This window comes from Myotis daubentonii, chromosome 15 (genome assembly GCF_963259705.1).
Source record: "Myotis daubentonii chromosome 15, mMyoDau2.1, whole genome shotgun sequence".
In the NCBI taxonomy this organism is placed as follows: domain Eukaryota; kingdom Metazoa; phylum Chordata; class Mammalia; order Chiroptera; family Vespertilionidae; genus Myotis; species Myotis daubentonii.
In genome coordinates, this window is record NC_081854.1 from 41,686,830 (window position 1) to 41,707,794 (window position 20,965).

At 44.6% G+C, this 20,965-nt stretch overlaps 1 protein-coding gene and 1 pseudogene across 1 annotated transcript in view; both read left to right on the top strand.

Moving 5' to 3' along the window:
- IL34 (interleukin 34) overlaps positions 1–20,965 on the top strand; it is a 56,591-nt gene that overhangs the window by 21,352 nt on the left and 14,274 nt on the right. The window lies entirely within an intron of this gene.
- On the top strand, positions 15,698–16,856 carry LOC132216388 (dnaJ homolog subfamily C member 7-like; annotated as a pseudogene).

Here is a 20,965-nt window from a genome sequence, read left to right on the forward strand (position 1 = left end):
CTCATGACCTCCCAAGGCTCTGGACTTGCAGTATGTGCATTTTTTCCAACTCATTTTATCACCCCAGTAGAAACTCCATCACATGACAGGTTTATTTGGGTTAACCAGCATTTTTTTTTAAAAAATATTTTTATTGATTTTTTACAGAGAGGAAGGGAGAGGGATAGAGAGTTAGAAACATTGGTGAGAAACATGGATCAGCTGCCTCCTGCAAACCCCCTATTGGGGATGTGCCTGCAACCAAGGTACATGCTCTTGGCCGGAATCGAACCTGGGACCCTTCAGTCCGCAGTCTGATGCTTATCCACTGAGCCAAACCGGTTAGGGCACCAGCATTTGTTTTTTTTAAGGGTGCACCATCTCTGGGGGGTTCTAAGCTGCCAGTCGTTCACACTTGAGTGTGAATTATTCTAATACAGGGTCTCTTTATGCATATATAAGCAAATACAAATATATGTGTATACTAGTAAAATGCTTTGGCTTTTCGGCTGAACACATTTTACAAAATCGAGTACACCCTGTTCCCTGCCTGGCTCGTTTCGCTGACTATATCATGCTGTTTTATTGTGTGGCGAACACTCAGGTTGTTTCCAATCTGCTACTGTTTGCACCTGTGGCATTTTGCAGGCTCATGTGATATATGTAGGATAAATTCCCAGAAATGGGGTTGCTAGGTATCTGCATGTGTAATTTTGAGAGATATTGCCAATTTGCCTTTCCTAAGATTAGTATCAGTGTGCACCTCTGTTTTGGATGAGAAGTTACTGTTTTCCGACATCTTTGCCAATGCATAATTTAGTCTCATTACTGGCTTTCCCCCAATCTGATAGGTGAAAAACAGTGACTCAGCTGAGTCTTAATTTAAACTTGTTATGAAAAGTTTAAAACTTATCTTTAAAAGGACCATTTCTCTCTCTCTCTCTCTCTCTCTCTCTCTCTCTCTCTCTCTCTCTCTCCCCCCCCTCCCTCCCTCTCCCCCTTCCTCACTCATATTCTCTGCTTATTTTCAAAATGGAATTGTTGTCTTTTCCCTTTTTATTTCTGGAGGCTGTTTATCTATTAGGGAGATCAGCCTTTTGCCTTTGATACAAGTTGCATCCAGTTTAGTGTTTATCTCTTATTTGGTTGATGGCTTGTTTATTTTGTATGCCCAAGTGTTTATTTTTATGCGGTCAAATAATCAGTCATCTCTTTTATGGCTTTTGAACGTTGAATCACAGGTACAAAGGTCATCCCCACTTCAAGATAATAGGACGCGTCCTTTTTTCTTCTGTTATTTTACATTCAAATGTTGATCCATTTGAAATTCATCCTAATGCTGTGAGGTATAGATGCAGTTCCGCCCCCCCCATCCCCCCCACCGCCCTTCTCTTATGGTTACCTTTCCTCCTGAAGCTGCTCTGGGGGGGGGGGGGGAGCGAGGACCGCAGCTCGTCCCCTCCGTAGGTGGGTCTATTTCTGAACCTAATTCCTCTTTTTCCACTGGCTCCCTTGCCTGCTCATGTTCATTCATGTCCCCACTGTTTTGCTTGCTAAGTTTTACGATATTTAAAAATAGTTTTTAACATATGAAAGCGCTGTTTTCTTATTGTTAGACCCTTTTCAGGCTATTGTTGTTGACTTGTTTTTCTCTTTGAACTTTAAAATCTAATGTCTACGCACACTCGTGTTGGTGTTTTTATTGAAATTGCTTTAATAAAAACTGAAGTGTAACACACTCCCAGAAAAGTGAATAAACTGTATACAGCTTGGTGAGTGATTGCAAAGTGGACGCAGAGGAACGCGAGTCACTGCCCAGAGCTGGAACTGGAGGGTCACTAGCGTGCCGGGCCCCCAGGTACCCCCCCCCCCACAGTGTCTTCTGAGGGGTAATCACCACCCTTTTTATTATGTCCTGGATTGGGTTTTGCTGTTTTTGCTTTTTAACTTTATATACACAGATGCTTTTGCATCTGCCTTCTTTGGCTCAACAGTAAGTATATATGTTTTTAAATTGTTTTTGTATTTTTTAATTACAGTTGACATACAATATCATATTAGTTTTAGGTGTACCATCCAGTGATTAGACATTTATATAACGCACAAAGTTATCATCTCTAATAGATCTAGTGCCCATCCAGCATGACTGACCATATTCCCGAAGCTTACTTTCCACCCTGTGACTGTTCTGGAACTGCCAAGTTGTACTTTCTAATCCCTTCACCTTTGGCACCCAGTCCTCCCGACCCCACTTCCATCTGGCAACCGTCAAAATGTTCTCTGTATCTGTGAGTCTGTTTTTTGTTTTTTTTTAGGTTCCACACATAAGTGGAATCATATGGCATTTGTCTTTCTCTGTCTGACTTATTTCACTCAGCACAGTACCCTCTAGATTCATCTATGTTGTTGCAGATGCAAGGTTTCATTCTTTTTATGGCTGAGTCATATTTCATTGTATATATGCACAGTTCTTCTTTGGCTCAACATTATATATATATGAGTTTTTTTTAAATTCATTCTTTTGCTGATGGACACTTAAGTTGTTCTGGTTTTGGGCACCATTCATGGCTTCTGGTGCTCACAGATACACATTTCTGTTGGATATTTACTGATGAGAGGAATTTCTGGGCCATGGGAGGGGCATGTGTTCACCTTCAGAAAATATTGCCAAACTGTTTTCAGTAGTGATGTGTAAACAATTTGCCCTCCTTCCGGTAGTGTCTGAGAATTTCAGCTATTCCCTATTCTTACAACAGTTGTTTTTTAAATATTTTTTTCCATTCTGATGTGTGATGTATAGTGGCAAGTAATTGTGATTTTAGTTTTCAGTTATCTAATGACTAATATGTTTCACTGCTTTAAAAATGTATTTATTGGACATTTAAGTATCCTCTTTTGTGAAATGTATGGGGATTGTTTTACAGTTACATATTAACTTCAGAGAATGGACATATTTATAATGTTGAATCTTCTTCTCTAGGAACATGGTATGTCTTTTCATTTGTTTAAATCCTCTGTGTCCTTCAGTATCGTTCATAGTTTTTTACAATATAACTTGCATAGTTTTTGATAAGTTTATTCACAAGTGCTTAACTTTTTTGTGGCGTCTCTTCTAATTGGCTGTTTGTAGACGTCTCTCAGTTGATTCTCTAGATGTACAAGTCTTAGAACCGTATTATCTATAAGTGGAAATAATTTACCTCCTCCCGTCCAAGTCTTTATTTTTATTGAGATATAATTGACATATCACATTATATTGGTTTTGGGTATACAATATAATGATTTTTATATGTATATATTGTGAAATGATCACCATAATAAGTTGAGTTAATATCCATCTCCATACATTATGACAATGTTTTTCTTGTGATGAGAACTTTTAAGATTTGCTCTTAGTAACTTTCAAATATACAATACAGAATTGTTAACCTGCTGTACATTATATTTTCCCCACCCAATTCTTACATCTCTTTTTTCTTTAGCTTATCTTATTGCATTGGCTAGTACCTCCTATACAATGAAAGTGTGCACATGTGTATTATTCCTGACTTTTGTGGGAATGTTTCTGATGCTTTTCAGTTAAGCAAACTACTGGCTTTTATCTGAGATTTATATTTTATCATGTTAAAGAATTATTCATTGATGCTTTATTGACTTTTTTTCAGGAAATGGTGTTGACTTTTGTCAAATGCTCATTCAACATTTATGGATCTTCTAGGATCTATTATTACGTTATATTAAGTTTCCTAATATTGAACCATCTTGCACTCCTGGAATAAATCCCATTGATCTTTTAAAAAATATATTTTTATTGATTTTTGAGAGGAAGGGAGAGGGAGAGTTAGAAACATCAATGATGAGAGAGAATCATCCATCGGCTGCCTCCTGCATGCCCCTACACTGGAGATTGAGCCCACAACCTGGGCATGTGTCCTGATCAGGAATCAAACCCTGACCTGTAGGAGGCATTTTTGCAAAGGGAGCAGCTTTGCACGGTGGAGCGTGAAGGGAGAGCCACTGGTAGGGCCCCACTGGGAAGTGCCAGGTCTCCCACTCTGTGAATTCTGAACAGCAGCAGGCTGGCTCTTCTTCAGGTGTTCAAATGTGGTAAAGCGAGAGTCACCTTGGAGCCTTCATCACCAGCTTGCTGTTTCCAGTTTTTAAAAAATTGGAGTACGCCCTGGCCAGTGTGGTTCGGTTGGTTGCAGTTTGATTCCCAGTTAGAGCACATACGGGGTTATGGGTTCGATATAGCTGGCCGGGGCCCATCAATGTTTCTCTCTCTCTGTGTGTCTTTCGCTCTTCCTTCCTCTCTAAAAAACAAAAGTAAACTAAATAAAAACAAAAAACAAAACCACACACACACACACACACACCAAAAAAAACACAAAAACAACCCAAATTGGAGGATGACTTAGTTAAAATAAAACAGTTTTTAAACATGCTGTTTGATGGTATATTGGTTTCCTAAGGCTGTCGTAACAAAACGCTATAAACTTGGTGGCTTAAAAGAACAGATTTTATTCTCTCATGTCTGGAGGTGTCAGCAGGGCTGCGATCTGTTGGAAGGCTCTAGGGCAGTGGGTCTCAACCTGTGGGTCGCGACCCCTTTGGGGGTCGAACACCCTTTCACAGGGGTCGCCTAAGACCATCGGAAAACACATATATAATTACATATTGTTTTTGTGATTAATCACTATGCTTTAATGATGTTCAATTTGTAACAATGAAAATACATCCTACATATCAGATATTTACGTTACGATTCATCACAGTAGCAACATTACAGTTATGAAGTAGCAACGAAAATAATGTTATGGTTGGGGGTCACCACAACATGAGGAACTGTATTAAAGGGCCGCGGCATGAGGAAGGTTGAGAACCACTGCTCTAGGGGGTGATCCTTAATCGTCTCTTCTGTCTTCTGGTGGCTGCATGCAATCCCTGGCATTCCATGCTTGTGGACATGCCAGGCACTTTGTTTCGATTGTCACATGGTATTTCTCCTTGTGTCTGACCATTTGCTCTTCTCATAAGAACACCAATCACTGGATTGGGGCCTACCCTCATCGGGTCTGACCTCACTCCAAATAAGGTCTCATATTCTGAGATTCTGGGGGGACTTGACTTTGGGGGGACACTACCCATCTCAGTTTAGATGTTTTTGATGATTATAGACCAGTATATCCATGGGAAAACCATCCCAATCAAGAGCTAGGACATTTCCATCACCCTAGAAAGTTCCCTCATGACCCTTTCCAGTCAGTTCCTACCACCACTGCCCATGTCAGACAACCACTGCTCTGATTCCTATCGCCATAGCTTAGGTTTTTTTTTTTTGCCTGTTTTTGCATTCACATATATGGGATTGCATAGGTGTGCTCTTGTGTCTGGCCTCTTGCTCATAATGTTTTGAGATTCAGCGACGTTGCATGGGTCAGTCGTTTGTTCCTCTTCTTTGCTGAGTAGAATTCCATTGTGTGATTGTACCACAGTCTGTACACCCTTTCTTCTACTGATGAACATTTGGGTTGTTTTCAGGTTTTGGAACTGCTTATTCTTTTCAATGTGAATAGAACAGCCATGCACGTTCTCGTTCATTCTTTCTGTGGACGTATCTATGTATTTACGTTTTCTTCTTGAGGTGTAGTCGGCATTTATCATCACGTTAGTTTCAAGTTTACAGCATAATGACTCGATATTTGTGTGTGTTGCGAAACGATCACCACAGTTAGTCTAATTAACATCCGTCACCACACCTAGTCACAACACTTTCTTTTTCTTGTGATGCAGTTCAGACTGTCGGCCCCCTGCACCCAGATGTGGACATACGTTTTGATTTTTCCAGGTTAAATCCTGGGCGCGGAATTACTGTGTCACCGGGCAGGTGTGCCTTTGGCTCCATTAGAATTGCCGCATAGTCCTCATCGATGATTGCGCGGATTTTCTCTCCCAAGGATGAGGTTGGTTGTTTCCTTGGTGACAGTTACTAGCTTTGCCGCATAGAAAGGATGGCCCTCTGCAGAGGTTTCTGTCCAAGGAGCCGAAGACCCCAGGTTCTTGCTGACTTCTCCCTCCCTCCTTTTCCGCTTGTTTTGTGTCTTTTTTATCCTGTGGGCCCACGGAAGCCTTCAGGCACAGAGGTCTGCTGGAGTCCCTTGGTCCGCTGCCCCTTTTTTCCGAGAATGGCGCTAGGATGACACACTCTGTTTTTCCACTTTTGAGTCCTTTTGCTTGTCAGGGGTCAGAGGTTGAAGGTCAGGGGTCAGACCCTTCAGAAGGACATCAGCTGCTTGAAGCCGTTGTTTATTTCAGGGCATTGGGGGGGGGCCCATGTGACTAGTTGCTCATTGGGTTTCTTTCTTTCATAATCAAGTATTCTCCTCACAGAGCAACCAACAGCAATAAAGGAAATCATTCAAAATTAAAAGCGAGTGTGGGTGTGGGTGTGAGCGCCCCCTCCTGTCCCGGGGTGATTCCCGCCTTGCGGCTTGAGCTGCCCGGAGAGGCTCCGGCCCCCAGGGACCCTGAACTGGAATGAGCGGGTTGGGAAAGAATTATCCTACTTGTTTTTATTAGTCTTTATTATGTGTGTATAGTTCATACTTACGTTAGTGTTTAATACTTAGAGGTGTTTTTGGTCTTTCTTTAGAAGTGTAGTGATTTTCTGTGACCAGAAATATGCCGCGGGAACTTAGCTGTTGTTTATTTGAATTAGCTCGCGGCAACACTGGTTTCGATAGACATCGTTTCGCTTAAAGTCGCAGTTTCCAAGACCCTATCGGTGATGCTAAATGAGAACCTACTGCGCTGAGCTACTGCACACCCCATGCCAGCTCCGGCTCTAAGCTTTCGCTATAGAAACTCGGTAAATCCCGACATAACCCTTTGAGGTCGGAATTTCATATAAAGCCGTTTTCCTGACAAGGAACCTGAAGCAAGAAGAGAATCCCCACCCTGCCCAAGGCCAGGAAGAGGCAGGATTTGAACCCACCTCTCCACCTTCAGTCTGTATCCTGCCTGCATGTGTGTTCCATAGGGCCATTCACATTTTAGAAACCTAACCACGTTTCTTTAAAAAGGACACTTTATGTTGCTCTATCAGTAGGAAACCCACACCATTTGTCATAAATAAATGACAGCCATAAAAGGAATACTCTGATAACAGCATATGCTGTTCTAACTTGTTCCTATTGCTACTGCTCAGCCTCATTTGTTAAAATATATGTTTATTGATTTCAGATAGGAAGGGAGAGGGAGAGAGAGATAGAAACATCCATGATGAGAGAGAATCATGGATTGGCTGCCTCTTGCACACCCCCTACTGGGGATCAAGCCCACAACCGGGCATGTGCCCTTGACCGGAATCGAACCCGGGACCCTTCGGTCCGCAGGCTGACACTCTATCCACCGAGCCAAACCGGTTAGGGTCCAGCCTCATTTTTAAAAAATTGTTTTATGCTTTTGGTGTCATATCTAAGCACATGTTCCCAACTCGAAACCACAAAGAATTTCCCTGAGGTTTTCTTCTAGAATTTTTATAGTTTTAGGTTTTACAGTTAAGTTGTGGTCCATTTCAAGTTATGCATGGTGTGAGGTAAGGGTTACACTTAATTTTTGGAGTGTGTATAAGGACATTCAATAGTTCCCATGCGATTGGTGGACAAGACTCCTTTCTCCTCTCTTCTCTGAGCCTGGCTTTTCTCCAGGAATGGGAGGGTTAATTCTCACAGCTGCAACCAGGAGAAAAGGTGTAGTCATTTTGCTACACTGATTGCAAACTCATTGCCACATGGTCAGCACTCCTTAAAACAGCAATCAGTCCTCAGATTACGCTAACTGCTTTCCTGTGGTTTGGCATTCAGGTTGTTTCCAGTTTTCTTTCTTCACGTGTACATAGCAACGCCATGGATATTGTATGAGTATTATAGCTTTTCTTTTTTTTAAAATTATTTTAGTGTATATTTATGGGTTGTTATCCATTCTACAGATTAGTGTGAATGGGGTCTGGACTCGTGCCCTCTGCCAGGCGCCGGGCGCTGGTTTTGAATGACCTCTGCTTCCCGCCGGTGGGAGCTCATTGGGAGGGTTGAGAACCAAGGCATCACCTCCCCTGGGAGACCTTCTCTGTTTCCGACCCCCAGCCCACCCCCTGGCCCCCTGCTCAGTGGCTTCTCATCTCCCCAGTGGCTGCACACACTTTCTCACGATACCGTTTTCTACTCATTTATTTACCTCCTTGCCTCCCCCACCGGCCTGTGTGCCTCTCGCTGGAATAGTGACTTACTAGTTCTCAGCACAGTGACTGCACATAGTAGGTGCTTAATAAACGTTAACTGTCAGGATGGCAGCGGGACTAGCACTGATGTTACCGGAAAGGGGACCTGGCTCTTGGCAAGTCTGCCCAGGACCAGCCGGTAGCGTGTGGCTTCTTGACTTCATGCAGGAAAAATTTCACAGGAAGAATTTCCAGGTAACTGTGAGGGAACATTTACTAGAGCTGGGGACAGTAAAACACAGCAGGGCTCAGCACAGCAGAAGCCACAGGAGCGCCTGGGCTGCGCTGCCTTAGCTCTCTGGGAAGTCAGAGAAAAGGGGGCCCTGGGGACAGGCTCAGGGGACCAGCCTGCAAGGAGCTGCCCCTGCCCATCGCTCCCCTGATTGCAAGGCTTATTGGGTCCTTTGGAGTTCAGGAGGTACATGCCTGTGGGGGAAGGAGAAGGGAGAGGGGGTGTCAGGTGCTGCTCCCCAGCGGGAGAGAGCGCCCTGGGTCCTCTGTCTTTACCTCTCGTGCAGGAGGGAGTCTCAGGGGAGGTGTCAGGAAGGGAGGGTCTCAGTAGAGCATGCATCAGTTTTCTAGGAGTGCTCCTTCAGGGTGGGGTCTCCACTGATTGGTCAGTGTCGGGGCAGGGGATCATTATCATTGCAGCTGGTCCCAGTGTCATCCATCTGGTTTTGCTGCTTTCCTGGGTCTGGAGCTGACATACAGCTGAGGCCTAGAGGTTAACTCTGGGGCGGTGACCGTCTGTGTCTGCTGTAGTTTGCTCGGCTCTCTGCCTCCGTTTCCCTGTTCCCCCTGTCCTGGCTCACTGCCCTGGCTCACTGCCCCGGGCCCGTGGACGTCCCTGGGATCAGCCTTCCGGTAACAGCGTTCTTTCAGCACCAGTGGCTGGTGTCACCCTTGGTTCCACCACATCTCGTCTGTAGACAGTTGCCTCTGAGTGTGGGTCAGGCGCCCTGGCTAATGGGTGGTGTTACCTAGTACCCGGATCCTGCATCAAATAACATGGAATCCCAGACGGAGGAAGTTATTTTTCAGTTCTTTTCCGACCCTTCTTAATGCTCTAAAACACGGGTTCTCAGCCTCAGCACTATTGACATTTGGGGCCAAAATGTTCCTTGTTGTGGGGGGGCCGCCCTGGGCTTGGTAGAGTGTTTACAGCATCCTGGCCTCTGCCCCCAGCTGTGACAGATGAAAATGTGTCTAGACATTGCAGATGTCCCCTGGAGAAGAGATCCACCTCTTCTGAGAACTGCTCTGGGACAAAGACAGTCTGTGCTACTGTGTTTTAACACTCCTTTAACCTTTGCTAACATGTCTTTTCAAAAAAGAGCAAATCCCTAGCTCAGAGCCATCAGCAGGCAAAGCTTTCTGGCTAGAATTTAATTTCATTATTTAACTTTCCTTGAGGTTTCCTTCTCATCTTGGTAAGTGAAAACTGTGTTTCTCTCTCTCTCTCTCTCTCTCTCTCTCTCTTTAATTTTTAAAAATATATTTCATTGATTTTTTACAGAGAGGAAGGGAGAGGAATAGAGAGTTAGAAACATCGATGAGAAAGAAACATCAATCAGCTGCCTCCTGCACACCCCCGGCTGGGGACGTGCCCACAACCAAGGTACATGCCCTTGACTGGATTCGAACTTGGGACCCTTCAGTCCGCAGGCTGACGCTCTATCCACTGAGCCAAACCAGTCAGGCCCAATCTTCTTTGTAGTTTTAACCTTTTTGTGGAAAGTCGGCTTGGTCTGCCCACCATAGCCACTGTGTTTCCTGTCATAATGCCATTTCCTCTGAGCAAACAGCATCCATGCCTTCTGGCACTGTGATACCCTGTGGGGGTGATGCTGGCCATGCATCCTACAGGAAGTCCAGGGGGTTTTAAGAGAGCTCTATCAGCAAGGAAAGCCGAACTGTTTTTCTCTTAATGAAAGTGTTATAAAGTTGTGGGTTTTTTTGCAAATCAATTTAAATAAAAAGTTGAGCCTGGCCAGTGTAGCTCAGTGGTTGAGCGTCGACCTATGAACCAGGAGGTCATGGTTTGATTCCTGGTCAGGGCACATGCCCAGGTTGCGGGCTCGATCCCCAGTAGGGGGCGTGCAGGAGGTTACCGATCAATGCTTCTCTCTCATCATTGATGTTTCTATCTCTCTCTCTGTCCTTTCCTCTCTCAAAGCAATAAAAATATATTTAAAAAACAGATACGTAGATATGGCCTGAAAAGTGTTGTTAGACAGCTGGCTCTGGGCTAGGAAATGCTGAGTAAGGCGTCCTGCTGTTTCATGCTTCTATTGTCTGTAGCACTGGGCAGGTTTTCATGTTTTGCTTCACGGAAGACAATACCCCAGCCTGGGGGATGCCCCAGGCATCTGGTGTGGGCGCCAAGCCTCCCGGATGTGGTGACTCGGATCCCGGAGTGTGGCTCCTGCCAGGAGCATCCTGCCTGCTGCAAGCGTTTGGCCCGCGCACCCAGGCATGAGTGGGTCTTGCTTGATGAAACTGCTTGGGTGGCTTTCCTGAGAAAATGGGAGGGTTAACGCTCACCATTGCTGCAAGGAGAAGGAGGTGTAAGGCAGTGCCGGCCTGGAACCCGGCCCATCCTTTTCTGAGAAGCAGGTGTTTGAGAACACACCACACGAGCCCAGAACCTGTCATTCCAGAGAGAGGTCAGATGTGGGAGGGAAGCACAATGTTTCGTTCGCGTCAGACACCTTAGCAAAGCTCTGGGTCTGTGGCTGCCTCTGCTTGCCCGGTGCGAAAAGGCTTGGTCAGAAGGCAAGGTGAGGGGGGAGATCAGTCGGCAGCCCTTGATGAATTAATGGGTCTGGGCTCTAAGCGTCAGTGGCTGCCAACAGCAGAAGAGAGTGAAACACCAGACGTTACCTGTCTCCTGTTGAAAGAACCTAGCACCACCCTGGAGACAAGGGGTTTGAACTTGAATCTGATCCAACCGCCATGTGCAGAAATAGAGAGGACAGAGGGACGTGCTGAATCGCACGGTCAGTGTGCGACCACCAGAGCCCAGATGGGCCACGCTACGTGCCAGATGTCCCGGGTCCCTCAACAGATGAGTTGTAAGGGAAAGAACAGGATGAGAGGAAACCTCATAGGTTAAGAGAGATGCAAAGGACAAATGAAATTTTAAAAACAGACAAAGGTAACAGCTGAACTGTAGTGTCGAGGGATGTACGCTTGGTTGATAAAACCAGACAGAAGCCCAGCCAGGCGATGCTTACTTTTGGGAGCTGTGATGGGGATGGGGCTTAGGGAGGGAGGGCCTTTTGGGGACGCAGGCCAGGTTCTGTTTCTTCATTGGGTGGTAGTTATAAGGTGTGATTTTCTTATAACAATGTATGTAACCATACATTTGTTTTGGGTTATGTATCCATGTTTTATTTTAAAACATTTAAACAGCAACGCGTAAAATGTGCAACAGGCTACCTTTTACAGGCAAAAAGAAAGGAACTATAAAAATTACGTTTCTATTTCAAAACATAAAGAATGCAAGAATAAACAAAAAACTAATAAAAATGTTTATCAGGGAGGGAGAAACACGGGAGAAAGATAGGGACTAGAAGCTAGACCTTTGTGAACATACCTTTGATAGTTTTTAATTTGGCATGATATGAGGGCTTTATATAATTAAAACACACAACAAATTAACATCCCTAAAAATAAGAGAGAAATGGAAATATAAGATCTTTAAAATTTTTTTATTGATTAATTAGAGAGAGAGATACATCGATTTGGTGTTCCATTTATTTATGCATTCATTGGTTGCTTCTTGTAAGTGCCCTAATAGGGGATCGAACTCACAACCTCAATGTATTGGTTCAACACTCTATAACCAACTGAGTTACCTGGTGAGAGCTGAAAATATAAGATCTTTTGACTATATATTCCCAGTGGGAATATAACCTAACATAAAAAGAACCACAGAGAAATCTTACAGACTTGTCTTATGGTGAAGTTATATTACTGTTACCATTTGAAACTACTGTACACAGAGAAAGATAATCATCTCAGTGTCATTAGGAAATAAGATTTTCAGCACAAGACAAAAGAGATGCAAATAATAACCTAAAGATGTTTTTAAAAACCTTATAATTCTAATGATTTATGTACAAACAAATGACTTACTTTCCTATTTCTAAAAAATATAAATTTCCTAGCGCTGAAAGGCCCATGCACACTGACACCTGAGGAGTAACGAGACTTAGTATTCAGGCTGTGGTTTCTAAGTTCCATTTCCCACTGAAAGGGTTATTTGGAAAAGGAGCCGATTTCAAGTCGGAGACAGAAAATAGACGAGAGAAGCGCGGAACCTCCAGGCATACCTGAAAGCAAGGAAGCTATTGAAGACGACTGGACTCATGTCAACAGCACAGGAACTGACGGGAAGGAACTCCCACTAGCCAAGTGATGAAGTAATCGGAGTAGCCCAAACCATAACAAACAGCCACTTAGGAAAACAGCTTGGCAGTTTCTTATTGTTAAAGCTCCAGGGACTTGCACCTAGGTTACCTGAGAGAAATGAAACATATGTCCTCAGAACACCTCCATGCAGAAGTGGGTGGCAGCCCTACTCACACTTGAAAAACCCTGGTGCAACGGAATGCTATTCAGCAATAGCAGGAACAGACTATGATACACTCAGCAACATGGATGGGCTCCTAACGCCTTTGTCAAGTGAAAGAAGACAGGGCAGAAGTGAGGACGTACTCTATGGTCCCATCTTTTTATATATGGAAAAGATAAAACTCTAGGAAAAGGAATTAGATGAGTGATTGTCAGAAGTGTGGGGTGGGGAAGGGACACAAGGGAACATTTGGGGGCGATAGAAATGTTCTGTGTCTTAATAAGGTGTTGGTGTAAATATCTGTTGAAACTCATCAAACTGTACAGCTGAAGAGTGAACTTTTAAAAATTCTCACTTGAGGATATTTTCCCATTGATTTTTAGGGAGAGTGGAAGAGAGAGGGAAAGACAGAAATATCAATGTGAGAGAGGCACATCCATTGATTGCCTCCTGCATGCGCCCCAACCAGGTCGGATGTGGGAGGAGCCTGCAACCAGGTATGTGCCCTTGACTGGAATCGAACCCGGGACCCTTCAGTCTGAAGGCTGATTGATGCTCTATCCAGAGCCGAACGAGCTAGGACAAGAGTGTGAACTTTAATGTACATCCATTATACCTTAATAAACCTGACTTCAAAGTAATTTCAATGGATTGAAATATAAAAATTAAAGAGTGAATGAATTCAAAATTATACTGGAAAACGTTATTGATTACCTTTAGAGGATGCTACAGAACAACTCATTTGCTAGCTGGTAAGTGAATGGAAAGAATCAAGCTTCTATCCTGATCTAAGATAGGAAAATAGATGAGGGAGGAAAATTCTGTTATAGAAGAATCACAGTAACACATGTAAAAGGAAAGAGAGAGTTAGAAAGTCATCACCTAATGAAATACTGGATCGAGGCCATAGTCATCAGTGTCTGATGACAGGTGAAGGTTGATGGAGAAGTTCATAGTGGGTGGATCAGCAAGAAAGAGCAGACATAAGCTCACTAAAGTGGGACAAGCAGACATTCTGTGCCTCCTGATGTAAGGCAATACCTCCTGGGAAAATTATACCTGAGCCCAGTGAAGCTTCTCAATCTGAATATTAGAAATACAGAGATAAATATGTTAAATGACATGCCAGTGATGTAACCCACCAAATCCAGAATCTGGGGAGTCCATGGACAAGTGACCCAGTTTCTTCAACAACAACAAAAAGGAAAAGTAAATTATTATATATTAAAAAGTCTTAAGAATTCAAAACACTGCAAAGCTACAGAAATCAAGACAGTATGGTATTGGCATAAAGTAGACACATAGAACAATGGAATAGAATTGAGAATTCAGAAATAAATTCATATCTGTTTATGCCTCTGTGGTCAACTGATTTTTGGTGAACCGAGAGCATTTCATGGGGGAAAAGAAGTCTTTTCAAAGAGTGGTGCTGGGACAACTGGATATCCACATGCAAAGAATGAAGTTAGGCTTGTATCTCACCCCATAATCATAAATTAATTCCAAAGGGATCAAAGATCTAGGTATAAGAGCTGAAACTATGAGACTCTTAGAGTAAAAAAGCATGTATTTGTGGCCTTGGATTGACAATGACTTCTGAGATATGTCACCAAAAGCACAAGCCACCAAAAAGAGAAGAAAAATATAAATTGGACTTCATCAAACTTAAAAAATTTTGTACATCAAGGGACACTATCAAGAAAGTGAAAAGACAACCCACAAAATGGGAGAAAATATTTACAAATCATGTATCTGAAAAGAGCCTAGTACCCAGAATATACAAAGAACTCTTACAATTCAAAAATAAAAAGATAAGCCAGTTAAATTTGGGAAAAGGATTTGAATAGATATTTCTCCAAAGAAGATACACAAATGGCTCATAAGCCCATGAAAGGATGCTCAACGTTATTAGGCACCAGGAAAATGAAGATCAAACCACAATGAAATACCATTCACACCCACTACGATGGGTATGACAAAAATGGTAGATAATAACAAGTGTTGGCGAGGATGTGGAGAAATCGGAGCCCTCATACACTGCGGATGAAAATATAAAACAGTATACCTGCTTTGGAAGACAGACTGGCAGTTCCTCAAAAAGTTAAACATAGAGCAACCATGTGACCCAGAAACCCCATTCCTAGGCATATACCAAGAGAATTTAAAACATGTCCACACAACATCTGATTCTCAAATGTTGATAGCAATCCTATATAATAAGGAGGGAATATGCAAATTGACTGCCACACCCTCACACAAGATGGCCGGCAGGGGAGGGCAGTTGTGGGCGATCAGGCCAGCAGGGGAGGGCAGTTAGGGGTGACCAGCCTGCAGGGGAGGGAAGTTAGGGGCAACTGGGCTGGCAGGGGAGGGCAGTTGGGGGCGATCGGGTCAGCAAGGGAGCAGTTGGGTGTCGATCAGGCTGGCAGGGGAGTGGTTAGGGGGTGATTAGGCTGGCAGGAAGAAGCAGTTAGGGGCAATCAGGCAGGCAGGCAGGTGAGCGGTTGGGAGCCAGCAGTCCTGGATTGTGAGGGGGATATCTAATTTCCAGTTTAGGCCCAGTCCCACAGGTCTATGCAAAGAGCAACCTTCCAAAAATCCCACTTCTCTAAATCCCACAGGGATCAGGCCTAAACCAGCAGTCAGACATCCCCCGAGGAATCCCAGATTGGAGAGGGTGCAGGCTGGGCTAAGGGACAACCCCCCCCCCACCCCCAGTGCATGAATTTTGTGCACTGGGCCTCTAGTATTTTTTATAATAGCCAAAATATGAAAACAACTTGAATGCCCAGTGGATAGAGAAAATGTGATATATCCATACAATGGAATATTATTTGACAATACTAAAGAGGAATGGAGTACTGGTCCTGGTGGTAAGATAGTGGCCATGGGGTGCATTGTGGTCATGGTGGTGATCAAGTCAGAGCTGCTGGATGACAAAGAAGCAGTCTTTCAAAGAACAAGGAAATGCATATCATGCCAAGAAAGATTACAATGAAACTTATAACTATTATGTAAGAACCACAGCCATGTTATGGGAATTGAGCACCTTGATGATGCTCAGCAAGTTCTAGGAAGCCCTTGGAGATGCACAGTAGTCAGTAGGGTTGGATGACAGCTGGGTGGGGAAGTCTACCAGAGGGCAAATGCCACCTATGTCTAGGGAGTGGCAATAGCAGCTTGTCAGTTTCCAGAGAACCCTAGAACTGGATCACAAAAATGCTCAGGCATGGCAGGAGTTTGGGAACGCTAATGCAGTCAAAGACTAGGAAAAAATAGCTGAAATGGATTTAGAGAAGTGGGATTTTTGGAAGATTGCTCTTTGCATAGACCTGTGCCCTAAAATTTCCCCCTGCCTGCCATTGCTTCAAAATCCTCCAAGCAGAATATTTAGCCATGCTGGGTCATTCTCCAGAAGCACAGTTGGTGGCCGGTGACATTTTTACAAGTGGATCCACCAACGTGGATGCTCTGTATGTCCGAGGTCTTTGCCTATATTACGAAGGCCGTATTGAGAAGATGGTTCAGGTTTTTGTACAGGCTCTCAGGATGGCTCCTGACCACGAGAAGGCCTGTGTGGCTTGCAGAAATGCCAAAACACTTAAAGCAAAGAGAGATGGGAATGAAGCATTTAAAGAAGGGAATTGCAAGCTAGCAAAGGAGCAGTCCATCAAAGTCCTGGGGATAGACCCCCAACACTATAAAAACAAATGCTACATTCTACTCGGGTACAGTTCATTCCAAGCTTAGGGAACCATATGATGCAATAGAAGACTGCACAGATGCAGGGAAGCTCGGTGGCATGTGTGTGAAAGCCTTCTGGAGACGAGCTCAGTGCTACATGGACACTGAGGTACATGATCAAGGATCTGAAGAAGCAGGAGGCCTATGAAAACATGTATTGGGCGGAGAAAACACACGAACAGGAGCAACTAAAAAATGCACAGCTGGAACGGAAGAAGGGTAAAAGGAAAGATCACTAGCCCTGGCCAGGAAGCCACCAGTGAATACATATAAAAGTAGAACAGTAAATCCATGTTTCTCTCTCCCTTCCCCTCTTCCTCTTCCTCTCTCTCTCTCTCTCTCTCTCTCTCTCTCTCTCTCTCTCTCAACTCAATAAGTGAAAATAAAAAGAGGAAAGATTACTACAAGATTCTGGGAGTGGACATGAAAGCCTCTGAGGACAAGATCAAGAACCTTTATTGGAGGTGGACTTTGATGCACCATGTGTCTGGGCACAGCGGAACCAGTGAGTAGCGCTGGAGTGGGAGGAGGAGAAGTTCAGGGAAGTTGGGGAAGATTTTACCCTCCTCTCTGATCCCAAGAAATATACCCCATGACAGTGGACGGGACCTGGCTGAGGAGGGCATAGATATAGGTGATTTGATGCAAATATCTTCCAGGCTTTCTTCACTGGTCTTGGGCCTTCAGCTTTGAAGCATCTGGTCCAGGGAATTTTTTTTTTTCAGTACGACTAATGCAAGGAAATCATACAGAAGCCAGAGAACACAGACTTGCTCAGTTTGACCTTGAATATGGATGCCATTCACCTGCTCCTGTCCTCTGTCTCCATGTTCTTAGAGCAGTTTTGTTCTCTCAGTTGGATACCCCATGTCTGTGTGAGCCACACGGTCGGTTTTGTGTGGACTCTCCCCTTGGGTTGCAGAAGGCTACTTTCTCTGTGTGGTCACATGACCTCTGTGGGAGCAGAGAGAGACAGCAAGCCCTTCTTAAAGGCACTAATCCCATCATGAGGGCCCCACCCCCATGACTTCATCCAACACTGATTATCTCCCAAAGTTCCCCTTGCCAAATACCATCACATTGGGAGCTAGGGGTTTGACCTGTGAATGTGTGGGGGAGATGCAAACATTCAGTTTATAATATGCTACAAGATGAATGAAAACATTATGCTAAATGAAAGAGTAAGTCATAAAGGATCACAAATCATATGACTGCATTTGTATGAAATGTCCAGAACAGGCAAACCCATAGAGCAGGTTAGTGGTTGGTTGCCAGGGACTGGGGAACAGTGTATAGTGACTGCTAATGAATACAGAGTTTATTTTTGGGGTGATGAAACCATTCTGGAATTAGATTGTGGTGATTGTTGCACAACTTTCTGAATAAATTAAAAAAACACACACAACCCCCCCACACACACACTATATTGCATGCTTTAAATGCTGAATTTTATGGCATTGAACTATATATTAATTTTTTTTAAGGAAAAAGATGTAAAAGACATCAATCAAGGGCACTAGGTGAGCCACCTTGTGGGGCTCTTGATTCTGTTATCAGAAACTAGAGGCCTGGTGCACAAAAATTTGTGCACTGGCGGGGGAGGAGGGATGGGGGGATGTCCCTCAGCCCCACTTGTGCCCTCTCACAGTCTGGGACCCCTCGGGAGATAACCACCTGCTGGCTTAGGCCCGCTCCCCAGGTGGCAGATGGCAGGCCCGATCCCTTGGTGCCTGCCCCGCCTCCCCAGGTCGCACACACGGCAGGGCTGATCCGGGGGTTGGGGCACCGCCCCAGATTGGGTCGCACACAGGACGCCCTGGGCGGGTCACACACGGGACTCCTGGGCGGGCCGGCCAATCGCTGCTGCCCCACCCGGCCGCCCTGGGTCGGGTTGCACACGGGATGCCCTGGGCGGGTCGCACACAAGATGCCCAGATGGAGGCCGGGTGGGCTGGCCGATCGCTGCTGCCCCACCCAGCTGCCCTGGGTCAGGTCGCACACAGACGCCTGCCACCCCAGGTTGCAGATAGCAGGTCCGGATGGTGGCAGCGCAGGTGGGATGGCGCTGTCCCACCCTGCCTGCAGTATGCAAATTAGCCACCATCTTTGTTGGCGGTTAATTTGCATATCACGCTGATTAGCCCATGGGAGGCATAGCAAAGGTACGGTCAATTACCATGTTTGTCTATTATTAGATAGGATGTCCAAACTTGCAGAGGTTTTTTTTAGGTTTATTTGAGTCAATCTGATAATTGCCAGGATTGAGAAAACGCTCCAGAGAATGGCAGTTTTACAGCTTATTTTATTATTATTTTTTAAAATATTTTTTTATTGATTTCAGAGAGAAAGGGAGAAGGAATGATAGAAACATCAATGATAAGAGAGAATCATTGATCAGCTGCCTTCTGCACACCTCCTACAGGGGATCGAGCCCACAACCCAGGCATGTGCCCTTGAACAGAATCGAACCCAAGACCCTTCAGTCCGCAGGCCGACACTAGCCACTGAGCCAAATTGGCTAGGGCTGAAGCTTATTTTATATATTAGAATACAAGGAGGAGACAAAAGGAGGAGGGGTTAATATGGAGTCCATTGGTGGTAGGTTAAGGGGGCAGGAGACAGCAAAGCAGGGAAATCTCTGAGGTTGGATAAAAAGGCAAAAGAGAGAAAAACAACACTTCTTTTACACTGGTGGGTGCGGGCAGTTAATGATTGACATTTACAGCACGTAGAGGTGGAACGCGAGGAACAAGATAACAATGAAGGGGTCTGAGGTCTGGTGATTGGAGGAGGAGATTACGCAGACATTTCAGAAGTATGTTATCTTAGTTGCAAAAAGACAAGACACAAGGTTCACTTAAGGTAAAGGTTGACCTTCGTCAAGGGAACTGCATGCCCAGGTGTGACTACCTGCATGACCTGCTTTTAGTTAGAAATTGTTATGTTTAGACCATTTCATGTGGTTACTCTCGGTTTCTGAGTTTGTAGGGCCCATTCTGCAGGCCTCCCCTGAGCTTGTCAGGTTTAGTATGTGGCCCCTTTTTCGTCCACAATTCAAACAAAAGCAGCTTTAAAAAAGGACATTTTTTAAAGTAATCAGGGAAAATTGAACATGGGTTCTTATATTAGATGATATAAGGAATTATTGTCTTGAGAATGTGCAATAATAGTAGTGTGATTATATATTTTTTAAAAATCCTGCCCTAGCTGGTTTGGCTCAGTGGATAGAGCGTCGGCCTGCGGACCCAATAAAAATATATTTAAACAAAACAAAACAAAACAAAACAAAAAAACAAAAATCCTTACATACTGGTAAAATGGAATGTCTGAAAGTTGCTTTAAAATACTCTAGGGAGCCCTCGCCGGTTTGGCTCAGTGGATAGAGCGTCAGCCTGTGGACTGAAGGGTCCCAGGTTCGATTCTGGTCAAGGGCACATGCCCGGGTTGCAGGCTCGATCTCTAGTAGGGGGTGTGTAGGAGGCAGCTGATTGATGATTCTCTCATCATTGATGTTTCTCTCTCCCTCTCCTTCCTCTCTGAAATCAATAAAAATATATTAAAAAAATACTCTAGGGAAAAAATTGGGGGGATGGGTGAAACAGGAATGTCAGAGGATTGATTTTTTTAAAAATTGATTTTAGGAAGAGAGGAAGGGAGAGCGGGAGAGTGAGAGAGGGAGGGGAACATAGCTTTGTGGTTCCACTTATTTATGCTTCTTGTATGTGCCCTGTCCAGGATCAAACCCACAACCTTGATGTATCTGGATGACGCTCTAACCAACTGAGCTACCCGGCCAGGGCTGATGATTTTTGCAACTGAGTAATGGTCATCTGGGGGCCACTACATGAGTCTGCCATTACAATTTGTATACTAAAAGGTTTTATAGAATAATGCAAGTGTGGCCGAGGAAAAAAAGAACATCTTGATTAGCACTGAATTCCAGAAAGTTGTCCCCGGAGACCCCTGACCTGGGCTGGAGCTTCCTTCTGAGAGCTGAGTCACCGGAGCCACCCCCAGAGGAGGCTTTGGGTTGGAATCCATCTGGCTCCTGACAGGCCATTTGCAGACACGGGCCGTTCCCATGCTGCTGCGGAGATTAGCTTTTGCTGTGTAACCAACTACCCCCGAGCTTAGTGGCTTAAAGCAAACATTGAATCTTTCTCAAGATTCTGTGTGGTGGCTGGGCTTCTGGGCTGACTGATGTGCCTGGGGCCAGCTGGTCTCACATGCTGGGGACCTCGGCAGCACCTCCTATAGGAGGCTGGGGGTGTTTACACGACTCGGAGAGAGGACAAGCCTCAAGGCACAGGCACATCCCTAGGTGAGAACACGTCCCAAGGCCACGCCCAGAGTCACGGGCTGGAGAAACGGAGTCCTTTACAGCG